This window comes from Eubalaena glacialis, chromosome X (assembly GCF_028564815.1).
Source record: "Eubalaena glacialis isolate mEubGla1 chromosome X, mEubGla1.1.hap2.+ XY, whole genome shotgun sequence".
In the NCBI taxonomy this organism is placed as follows: Eukaryota; Metazoa; Chordata; class Mammalia; order Artiodactyla; family Balaenidae; genus Eubalaena; species Eubalaena glacialis.
Window position 1 is genome coordinate 42,402,683 of NC_083736.1, and position 12,671 is coordinate 42,415,353.

Below are 12,671 nucleotides of genomic sequence, written 5' to 3' on the forward strand. Positions count from 1 at the left end.
TTAATCCGCTGCTTCTGAGGCTGCTGGGAGAGATTTCCCTTTCTCTTCTTTGTTCGTACAGCTCCCGGGGTTCAGCTTTGGATTTGGACCTGCCTCTGCATGTAGGTCGCCTGAGGGCGTCTGTTCCCTGCCCAGACAGAACGGGGTTAAAGGAGCAGCTGCTTCAGGGGTTCTGGCTCACTCAGGCCGGGGGGTAGGGAGAGGTATGGATGCGGGGCGAGCCTGAGGCAGCAGAGGCCGGCGTGACGTTGCAGCAGCCTGAGGCGTGCCGTGCGTTGTCCCGGGGAAGTTGTCCCTGGATCACTGGAGCCTGGCAGTGGCGGGCTGCACAGGCTCCCAGGAGGGGCGGTGTGGGTAGTGACCTGTGCTCGCACACAGGCTTCTTGGTGGTGGCAGCAGCAGCCTTAGCGTCTCATGCCTGTCTCTGGGGTCTGCGCTGATAACCGCGGCTCACGCCCGTCTCTGGAGTTCGTTTACGCGCTGCTGTGAATCCCCTCTCCTCGCGCACTGTGAAACAAAGAGGCAAGAAAAAGTCTCTTTCCTCTTCGGCAGCTGCAGACTTTTTCCCGGATTCCCTCCCGGCTAGCTGTGGTGCGCTAACCCCTTCAGGCTGTGTTCACGCCGCCAACCCCAGTCCTCTCCCTGCGATCCGACCGAAGCCCGAGCCTCAGCTCCCAGCTCCCGCCCACCCCGGCGGGTGAGCAGACAAGCCTCTCGGGCTGGTGAGTGCTGGTCGGCACCGCTCCTCTGTGCGGGAATCTCTCCGCTTTTCCCTCTGCGCCCCTGTTGCTGTGGGGTCCGAGCTGATAGCCACGGCTCGCGCCCGTCTCTGGAGTTCGTTTAGGCGGCGCTCTGAATCCCCTCTCCTTGCGCGCCGCGAAACAAAGAGGCAAGAAAAAGTCTCTTGCCTCTTCGGCAGCTGCAGACTTTTTCCCGGACTCCCTCCTGGCTAGCTGTGGTGCGCTAACCCCTTCAGGCTGTGTTCACGCCGCCAACCCCAGTCCTCTCCCTGCGATCCGACCGAAGCCCGAGCCTCAGCTCCCAGCCCCCACCTGCCCCGGCGGGTGAGCAGACAAGCCTCTCGGGCTGGTGAGTGCTGGTCGGCACCGATCCTCCGTGCGGGAATCTCTCCGATTTGCCCTCCGCACCCCTGTTGCTGCGCTCTCCTCCGTGGCTCCGAAGCTTCCCCCCTCTGCCACCCGCAGTCTCTGCCCGCAAAGGGGCTTCCTAGTGTGTGGAAACCTTTCCTCCGTCACAGCTCCCTCCCACTGGTGCAGGTCCCGTCCCTATTCTTTTGTCTCTGTTATTTCTTTTTTCTTTTGCCCTACCCAAGTACGTGGGGAGTTTCTTGCCTTTTGGGAGGTCTGACGTCTTCTGCCAGCGTTCAGTGGGTGTTCTGTAGGAGCAGTTCCACGTGTAGATGTATTTCTACTGTATCTGTGGGAAGGAAGGTGATCTCCGCGTCTTACTCTTCCGCCATCTTGCCCCTGTTGCCTTTTTGATAATAGCCATTCTGCCAGTTGTGAGGTGATATCTCATTGTGGTTTTGATTTGCATTTCCCTGATGATTAGTGATGTTGAGCATCTTATCATGTGCCTGGTGGCCATCCATATGTCTTCTTTCTAAAAATGTCTATTCAGATCCTCTGCCCATTTTAAATTCAGTTGTTTGTTTTTATGATGTTGAGTTGCATGAGTTCTTTGTATATTTTGAATATTTACCCCTTATTGGAAATATCATTTGCAAATATCTTCTCCCATTCAGTAGGTAGACTTTCGTTTTGCTGATAGTCTCCTTCACTGTGCAAAAGCTTTTAGTTTGATGTAGTCCCATCACTACTCTGAACTCCTTCTCAGGTAGATTGCCTGTCTTCACTTCACTTAGTTTTTCTTCTGTGGCTTTATCTTGTTCCTTTGTCTGGAACATGTTCCTGTCACTTCGTCTTGCCCAAGTTGCTATTTTTATTTTTATGTATCTGGTAGGTTGGTTACATTTCCTGACATTAGAGAACTGGTCTTTTGTAGGAGATGTCCTATGCATCCCAGCAGTGCACTCTTCTCTTATCACCCAAGCTGTAGGGGTTTCCCCTAGGCAGGCTGTGTGGGTCCTTCTATTGTGGTGCACTGACTATGTGGGCAGTCTGGTAGGCTCAGTTGGCTCCAGGTCCAGTTGGTTGCCAGGTCTGCCTTGTGTGGAGGCTGCCAGCCACTGGTTAGCGGGACCAGGTTACAAGGCAGCTGACTGCAGAACCCTAGGGGGCCCCAGGGCTTGTGCTGGCTCACTGGTGGGCAGAGTCAGGGTCCAGAAAACTCTGGGGTTGTTCCCTGCTCACTGGTGGGTGAAGCCAGGTCCTGGAGTCTGGTTGCAGGACCGGGGGGTCCCAGAGCTGGTGTTGCAGGGGGGTGGGAGGGGTAGCTCCTGACACAGTTGGGTACCAGGTCTGGGGTGTCCTGAAGCTTGTGTTAGCCTACTAGCGGGCAGTGCCAGGGCTCAGCTCGTCCTAGGGCAGGGTCTGGTCTGCTGATAGGCAGGCTGGTCCCATGGGCTGTGGAATTATGGTTTTCTTGAGTCTGGTGTCTGCCCCCTGGTGGACGAGGCTGGTCAAGAGGCTAGAGCAGGCTCCCTGGAGGGCAGGGCCAGGGCCTAGGGGATTTTGGGTGCCTGCCCACTGGTAAGTGGAACTGGGTCCTGGTCCCTCTGGTGAGCAGGGCCATGTCTAAAGGCAGGTGTGGGCTCAGGGGGTCTTAAGGCAGCCTGTCTGCTGATGGGTAGGGCTGTGTCCCTGCCCAGTTAGTTGCTTGTCTGGAGGCATCTCAGCACTGGCACCTACAGTGCCAGGTCCTGGCACTAATGACCTAGAGGGAGGATTCCACAATGGTGCTTGCCAGCATCAGTGTCCACATGGTAAAAGGAGCTCCCCCAAATAGCTCCAGTGTCTATGTTCCCAGGGTGAGCTGCAGTTGCCTCCTGCCTCTCTGGGAGACTCTCCAAGATCAGCAGGTAGGTGTGACCCAGGCTCCCCTCCCTGGCTCCCAATTAATGAAATTTTGTGTGTGCTCTTTAAGAGTGAAATCTCTATTTCCCCCAACCCTCTGGGACTCCCGAAAGTAAGCATCACTGGCCTCCTAAGCCAAATGCTCTGGGCACTCATCTTCCCAGTGCAGGACTGCCATGCTGGGGAGCCTGAAGTGGGGCTGAGACCTCTCACTCCTTTGGGAGAACCTCTGCAATATAATTATTCTCCAGTCTGTGGGTCACCCACCATGGATATGGGACTTAACTATATAGCAAGTCTGCCCCTCCTACCTTTCTTGTTGTGATTCCTTCTTTATGTCTTTAATTGTAGAAGATATTTTTTTGGTAGGTTCCAGTCTTTTTCATCAAGGATGTTCTGCAGATAGTTGTGATTTTGGTGTGCCCATGAGAGGAGGTGAGCTCAGAACCTCCTCTGTGCAAACAGCCCTACCTGCAGGGCATTTGTAAAAAATAATCATTGGCAACTGTTTAACACCACAGCTGCCTGAGATGGTATTAAAAGTTGGGGTCAAAAAGAGGCTGACCAAAAAATTTAAAAGAAAAAACTGGGGAATGATATTTCCATAGGGTGCTTTGAAAAGCTCTGACATATTCTCAGAAATCTAGACAGCCACAAGAGTGCTCTGGGCTGTTTCCATGCCTAGGAAAGACCTCAGAAGGCCCTAAACTCTCACCTCTGGCTTATCTTGAGGCTCTGCACAAGCAGGAAGTGAAGGCTAACACAGAGGTACAAAACTGCCTACTGCAGCATTCAAAGTATGCCCCAACACATGTACAGAGCCCCTTAGCAAATGCTAGGAGACTTACTGATTCAAAGCATTTAAGAAAATCCCTGCTCTGTAGATAGCTGATCATTATGCTAACCATGCAGAGACTTCAGTAGCCACACATAACAAATAATATAGATTTTATAGGATCAATCCAGAAAAGTCACTAAACACACTACAGATCAATATCTTTTATGAATATAGATGCAAAAATCCTTTAAAAAATAGCAAACTGAATCTAGCAACATATTAAAAAGTGGCATTTATCACAGGAATGCAAGGTTAGTCTAACACCAATCAATGCAATACACCATATAAATGGAATAGAGGACAAAAACCACATGATCATCTCAATAAATGCAGAAAAAGTATTTGACAAAATCCAGCACACTTTTATTATAAAAACACTCAAGAAACTAGGAGTAGAGGAGATCTTACTCAACCTAAGAAAGGACATCTACAAAAACCTACAGCCAACATCATACTTAATGGTGAAAGACTGAATGTTTTCTCCCTAAGATCAGCAACAAGACAAGAATGTCCATCCTCACACCTTCTATTCAGTATTGTAATGGAGGTTATATCCCTCCATTACAGGCAATCGGGTAAGAGGGCAATCGGGTAAGAGGAAGAAACGAAAGACTTACAGATTTTAAAAGAAGAGGTAAAACTATCTCTATTCACAGATGATGTGGCCTTATATATACAAAATCATAAGGAATAGACACCAAAATTATTAGAATAAACAAGTTCAGCAAGGTTGCAAGATACAAAATCAATATACAATATCATTTGTATACACTAACAATGAACAATCTGGAAATGAAATTAAAAGAACAATTCTATTTAGAATAGCAGCAAAAAAGAACAAAAAGGAATAAATTTAACAAAAGAGGTTACAACATAAAAATAAATAGACAAATGACCCAGTTAAAAATTGGGCAAATGTTTGAGTAAATATTTAACCAAATATTAAAATATTTATAATATTTATCCAAATTTATACAAATGGCCAATAAATACATCCAAAGATGCTCAACATCACTGGTCATTAGAGAAATAAAAATCAAAACCACAATGCAAGCTGTGACAAAGTGAGAGAGTGGCATGGACATATATACACTACCAAACGCAAAATAGATAGCTAGTGGGAAGCAGCCGCATAGCACAGGGAGATTAGCTCGGTGCTTTGTGATCACCTAGAGGGGTGGGATAGGGAGGGTGGGAGGGAGGGAGATGCAAGAGGGAAGAGATATGGGAACATATGTATATGTATAACTGATTCACTTTGTTATAAAGCAGAAACTAACACACCATTGTAAAGCAATTATACTCCAATAAAAAAAAACACACACACACAATGAGATACCACTTCACACTTACCAGAATGTCTATAATCAAAATGACAGATAATAACAAGTGCTGACAAGATTGGGGAGAAATTGGAACCCTCATACACTACTGGTGGGAATGTAAAATGGTGCAGCCACAGAGAAAACAGTCTGTCAGTTCCCCACAAAGTTAAACATGACGCAGTAATTCTACTCCTAGTTATATACCCAAGAGAACTGAAAGCATGTGTCCACACAAAAAGTTGTACATGAATGTTTATGGCAGCATTTTCATAAGAACCAAACGAACTTTACTAACCCATCAATAATAAAAAATTTTAATCATCCATACTAAATGGAAGACTATCTTTGTATTCTCTCTATAAAAAATATATTATAAAATCATTGTAATATAAAGAGGTGATCATATAGTATGCAGCCTAAAACATAGGGAAAGTACTTTAGAGGTGTGTCAGATATTAATTAATTAAAATGTTGTGCTGTTAAAAAAAAAAGTGGAAACAACCCAAATGATAAATGGATAAACAAAATGTGGTATATCTGTATGATGGAATATTATTCAGCCATAAAAAGTAATAAAGTTCTGATATATGCTATAACATAAATGACCCTTGAAAGCATTATGCTAAGTTAAAGAAGCCAGACACAAAAGGCCACATATTATATCACTCCATTTATATTAAACATCCAGAATTGTCAAATCCATAGAGACAGATAATAGATTGGTGGTTTCCAGGGCCTGGGAGCAGGGGAGGAAATGGGGAATGGCTACTGATGAATATGGATTTTCTTTGGGGGGGTGATGAAAATGTTCTGGAATTAGATAGTAGCAATGGTTGTACAACTTTGTGAATATACTGAAAACTACTGTACACTCTAAAAGGATAAATTTTATGGTATGTGAATTATATCTTAATAAAGCTGTTATTAGACTATAATAAATAATAAAATACAAGAAAAAATAGATGAGGCCGGAGTGCTTGCCAGCTACAACCTCTGTATAGGGAAGTCACAGGACCTCCTGGGTGACATCAAGGCCAAAGCCCTCAGGCTACTTTCAGCATCCTTTGAACCCATCAGTGTAATTTCATGGTACAATAGGGGATTGTGAAGGGCTGGAGTATTCTTTTCCAGAGAGCCTCCTAAAACATCCAGCTTGTGTGCAGTTTGCAGGGCAAATGAGGAGAAAGAACAATCCTGCTTGAGCACCTGACCTTGGCATGCCAACTAACAGTGATGGATACAAACGTGTATTTATACACTGCTTCAGAAAATGATTCAGAGAGGAAGTTAACAGAAAAGCTGACATGCCTGGTAAATGGGAGGAAGTTGAATGAAAAGATTTCTTCAGGGCCAACTTCACGGGTGTACAACCTGTGCAGTCATACAGGGCCCCACATTCAGAAAGGTCTTGTGCTTGGCTAAATGCTGTGCTGTCCCACTGTCTTGAAATTCTTAATAATTTTATCTTCAAACTTGTGTTTTCTAAGGGAAATCTGATAGAACAATGGAGCATGAGTGTGAGCAGAGAACATATGGGCAATGTGTGTGTCTACTGTTCCTTGTCACCCCATTCTCATATAACATTCATGATATCTCATGAGCACAGAGCTCCAGTAGACCCATGTTGCATCAAGAGTTCAGTGACACTAAAAGTGAGTATGAGGTAAGTGTGCTACATCTACGACTGAGTAAGTAGGGGCACTGACAGCCTGCAGAAGCCACATTTACCATTTGAACTAGAAATTGCTAAGATGGCATTGGTATTCTAAGAAACACAAACAACCAAGGGGCCCTATTATATCCTTTCTTACTCTTGGTACTTTGCTGCATTAGCCAACCACTTATTCTGAAAATGATGACACAGAAGGAAAAGGGAAAGATAGGGCAACCCACAGTTCTTTTCACTTTTTCCTTACTCATCAGTAAGCTGAAGGTAGAGTGCTGGTAGAATGTGAGCGTATCAAGAAGTGAGATAAAAATATTTGGCTTCGTCTTCAAATTTTTACTAATTTCATTTTTGACCTTGTGTTTTGTAAGTGAAGCCCAATGAGACAATAAAGCAAAAGAGATACGAGCAAAAAAAAAATATTTGGCTCCATTTTGTGTAGTATTTCTACTGTCCTGGTAAGAATTAAATAGATATGCACCTATGAGCTACAAAATACTAATTGTCTAATTTTGGTGATCCGGCATACAGGTTAATTTGCATTTAAAAGTAGCATTGGGCAATATAAAGATGAGTGGTAAAATTCATGCTAATAATTCAATTTTTAAATTTTTCTTTATTTAGAATCATATTAAAGAGCAAATAAAAAACATCATGACAAGTCGAGAGAAAGAGAGAGACCATAGAGGAAAGGACAAGTTAGTACCATTTAGTACCTTTAACGGCACTTTGTTCCTGCTTTGTGAACAAAGGGCCCCACATTTTTCTTTTGCATGGGGCCCTGTAATTTATGTAACTGGAGATTGCCTTGATGCCTGCATTTGTGGTTCTCAAAAAGTCTGCTGCTTCACAAGCCTACACTTTATGTTGGAGTCATTGTGTGGGTGTAAATTGTGTCAGTGGGTGTGTGTTAGCAGGGGTGCAGTGAGGTAGGGAAGGTGCTGGAGAGTAGGCTGACAGTAGCAAGCCCGAATTAAGAACACACAGAGGGGTTTCAGAAAAGGAGGTGCTAGTTGGATTCTCTGAGGGGCTCACTCTCAGTATTAAAGTCACAGAAATAAAATTATCATCTTAAATTTTCCAAGTCAAATGATGAAGAAAGAGATGGGGTGGGGGAGGAGTTTCTGCTGCACCATGGCAGCAAAAAAGGTTTTCAGATGCCTGAGTGAGGCAGTTCTCCCTAGGAGCTTAAGGTACAGAATGTGAAGGAAAATCAGAATTGGTCATGAATGTCATCTGTTGTGAGATATAAAGCAATCTCAAGCTTTTCTCTGTGTTTTACCCTTAGCATTTTTTAAAAAAAGAGTTGCTGCCTCCCAGTGCCCAGGCAGTGAATGTTTTCAAACCCACTACCTCTCATTGCACAAAATGAGTTTTAGATTATTTTCTCTCATTTTTAAACATCTGTTTGAGGAGCTCAATATTTAATATACATTATCCTGCAATAGGTATAAAACATTTTAAAGATACAAAATTGAAGCTCGGTAAAATTAAGTAGTTTGCTCAATGTCACACAAAAGACTGAAGAAGAGCCCAAATCTGTTGCTGCTTGACATAATGAATGGGATACTGGATCTTATTCCCTTACTCTATAAAGACAGTGCATGGTTTCCTTATTTGGTATTGGTTGTGTGCTTTTGTGGGCAGAAAGGAATAATGATTCATTTTAGACTAAGAGCTACTTCAGATATTATAAAGGTCAGCTGATTAGCAATCTTAATTCCATCTGCAACCTTAATTCTCTTTTGCCATGTAACATAGCATATTGAGGGATTCTAAGGATTATAACTTGGACGTCTTTGGGGAGCCATAATTATGCCTACACACATGATACAAAAATGAAGAAATATGCAATTCAGCAATAAATTTGGAGACTTCAATATTTGACTCCCCAAAATTGAGAGAACAGTTAGACAGAAAATCAGCAAGGATATATAAGACTTGCTATGCTTTATAGGTACAACACTATCAAACAACTTGACCTAACTGGCATCTACAGAATGCTCCACTAAACAATGTCATATACATTCTTTTCAAGTACACATAGAACTTTCTGCAGGATAAACCATATTCTAAGCAGTAAAACTAGCACCAACAAATTGAAAAAGATTGAAATAATTTAAAGCATATTCTCTGAAACACAATGGAATTTAATTTGAAATAAAAAAACAGAAAAAATTGTGAAATCCACAAATATTTGGTAATTAAATATCACTTTTCTAAATTACCCATGGGTCAAAGAAGAAATTACAAAGAAAAAGATTTTTGAACTGCATGAAAATGAAAACACACCATATAAAAATATATGGCATGCAGCTAAAGCAGTGCTGAGAGTTTATATCCATAAACAGTTATGTTAGAAAAGAAGAAAGATCTCAAATCAATATAGTAAGCTTTTACCTTATGAATCCCACCCCCAAAAAAGAGCTAATTAAACACACAGCAAGAAGAAAGAAGAAAACAGAAATTAGAATGGAAATCAATAAGATACGAAACAGAAAATCAGTAAAGAAAAATCAATTAAACCAAAGTTACTTCTCTGAAAAGATAACAAAACTGATAAACCTTTAGCTGGACTGACCAAGAAAAAAGAGAGAACCCACAAAACACCAAAATCAGGATGAAAAAGAGAGGACATTATTACTGACCTTACAGAACATAGAAGAACTATGAGGGAATACCATGAACAACTTTATGACAAGTCAGACAGTTTAAATGAAATGTATGAATACCTAAAAAGACACAAATTAGCAAAACTGACTCAGAAACGTAGAAAATCTGAATAGACATATAACAAGTAAAGAAATAGAATTAGTAATTTAAAAACTTCCCACAAAGCAAAACTCAGGACCAGATGGATTAAACGATACCTTCTATCGAACATTTAAAAATGAAATAATGCCAATACTACACAAATTTCCAGAAAATACAGGAAGAGGGAATAATTCCCAACTCCTGTGAGGCAGCACTACCATGATACCAAAACCAGACAAAGACATCACAAGAAAAGAAAATTAAAGAGCAGCATCCTTCATGAATATAGACACTATAATCCTCAAGAAAATATTAGGAAACCAAATCTAGTTAAATATAAAAAGGATTATACACCACAACCAAGTGGGATTTATCCCAGGAATACAAGGTTGGTTTAAAGCCAAAAATCAATTAACATAACAAACCATATTAAGAGGATAAAGGGCAAATACTACATGATCATCTCAACAGATACAGGCATTTCACAAAATCCAATACCCATTCATGATAAAAAAAAAAACTCTCAACAAACCTGAAATAGAAGGAAACTTCCTCAAGCTGAGAAAGGGCATCTGTGAAAACTCTATAGCTATCATATTTCATGGTGAAAGACTGAATGCTTTCCTCCTAAGATAAGGAACAAAGAAAGAATGTCCATCTCACCACTTCTATTTAACATTGCACTTGGGGTCTGGCCAGTGCAATCATGTAAGAAAAAGAAGTAGAAAGCATTAAGGTTGAAAAGAAGAAGTAAAACTTCACAGATGACATAACCCTGTGAATAGAAAATCCTAGGGAAATCTCAAAACACTATCTGATAAACAAGTTCGGCAAGGTTGCAGGATACAGTATCAATGTATGAAAATCAATTATATTTTTATATATACGAGGAATAAATGATCCAAAAGTGAAATTAAGAAAACAATTCCATTCATAATATCATCAAAAAGAATAAAAGTTTAGGAATAGATTTAACAAAAGAAATGTAAGACAAGTACACTGAAAATTATAAAACACTGCTGAGGAAAATTAAAGAAAATCTAAATAAATGGAGAGACATTCCATGTTCATGGATTGGAAGACTCCATATTGCTAAAGTGGCAGTTCTTCCAAAATTAATCAATAGTTTCAGTGCAGTCCCCATCAAAATTCCAGCAATGTGTATGTGTCTCTCTCTATAATTGATAAAATTATCCTAAAATGTATATGAAAAACCAAAAGCCTCAGAATAGCTAAAAAACAATTTTTAAAAGAAATCTGGCAGACTTTCATGTTAAAACTTTAAAAGCTTACTATGTATATGTATGGTTGAGTTGCTTTGCTGTGCACCTGAAACTATCACAACATTGTTAATTGGCTATACTCCAATATAAAATAAAAAGTTAAAAAAAAAAGCTTACTATGAAGCTACAGCAATCAAGACAACATGATACTGCATTAAGGATAGACATATACATAAATGGAACAGAACTGAGAGTCCAGAACTACACTCTTATACTTACAGTCAATTGATTTTTCAGCAAAGGTACCAAGGCAATTCATTGAGAAAGGATAGTCTTTCCAACAAATGGTGCTGGTACACATGGACATCTATAAGCCAAAAGATGAACTTAGACCCTTACCTAACACTATACACAAAAATTAATTCAAAATGAATTGTAGATCTAAATGTTAGAGCTAAAACTATAAAAACCTTTAGGAGAAAAATTTTAAGACCTTAGGTTCTATAAAAATGTCCTAGATACGATCCCAAAAACATGATCCATAAAAGAAAAAAATTGTTAAATTGGAGTTCATCAAAATTTTAAACTGTTGTGCTTCAAAAGATACCATTAAGAAAATAAAAAGACAAGCCACAGCCTGGGAGAAAATATTTGCAAATCACATATCCAGTAAAAGATTTGTATACAGAACATACAAAGAACTCTTACACACAATAATAAGATAAACAACAATTAAAAATTGGCAAATGATTTGAATAGATATTTCCCCCAAGAAAATATATGAATAGCCAATACGCACATGAAAGGATGCTCACCATCATTAGTCATTAGGAAAATGCAAATTAAAACCACAATGAAATACCATTTCGCATCTGCTAGAATGGCTATGATCAAAAAGACAGACAATGAGAAATGTTGCAAGGATATGGATAAATAAGAGCTCTCATACATTGCTGGGGGAAATGTAAATGGTGCAGCCACTTTGAAAAACTGGGAATTTCTTAAAAAGTTAAACATACCTTTACTATATTACTGAGCAATTCCACTCCTTGGTATCTACCCAAGCTAAGTGAAAACATATGCCCACACAAAAAATTTGTACACCAATATTCAGAGAGCACTATCCATAAAAGCCAAAAAGTGGAAGCCACGCAAGTGTCCATCAATGGATGAATGGATAAACAAAAGGTGGTATATCCAAACAATGGAATTTTATTTGACAATAAAAAGAAATGAAGTACTGATAATTGCTACAACATAGAAGAACCTCAGAAACATGCTATGAGAAATAAGCCAGACATTAGAGGCCACAAAATGTATGGTTCTATTTAGGTGAAATGTCCAGAAAAGGCAAATATATAGAGACAGAAAGTAGATTAGTGGTTGCCTGGGGCTGATTGCAACTGGGCACAAGATTTCTTTTTAGGATGATGAAAAAATATCCTAAAACTGGATGATGGTCATAGTTGCACAACTCAGTAAATTTAAAAAATCATTAATTGTACACTTAAAATGGGTGCATTTACAGTATACAAATTATACCTCAATAAATTTATTTAATAATTCTAATGGAAACCAAATTCCCCACTTAAGGTACAACACATACTTCAGCTACTTTGTTGTCCATAAGGCAAGGCCCTTAGAAGCATCTCTTTATACAGTTACTAACCATAATAACTATCACACTTATTGAGCTCTTACCATAAGCCATAAACTACCCTAAGCACTTGAAATGCATTTGCTCCTTTAATGCTCATAATAAATTTGAGTTTGATTTAGTAACGTCATGAAAGTCACATAGGTGGCCAAACCAGTACTTAAATTAATGTCTGCCTGACTCTAGAGTCCTTGCTGTGCATCCCTATATTC

The 12,671-nt window shown here is 40.4% G+C and overlaps 1 protein-coding gene across 1 annotated transcript in view; it reads right to left on the bottom strand.

The window, feature by feature from the left end:
- Positions 1–484: 484 nt before the first annotated feature.
- The window catches only part of LOC133081771 (uncharacterized), a 136,268-nt gene continuing 124,081 nt past the window's right edge, over positions 485–12,671 (bottom strand). The window contains exon 6 of the mRNA XM_061178135.1: positions 485–507. The gene's annotated coding sequence lies outside the window, so the exon portion shown is untranslated. The remainder of the gene's footprint in view (positions 508–12,671) is intronic.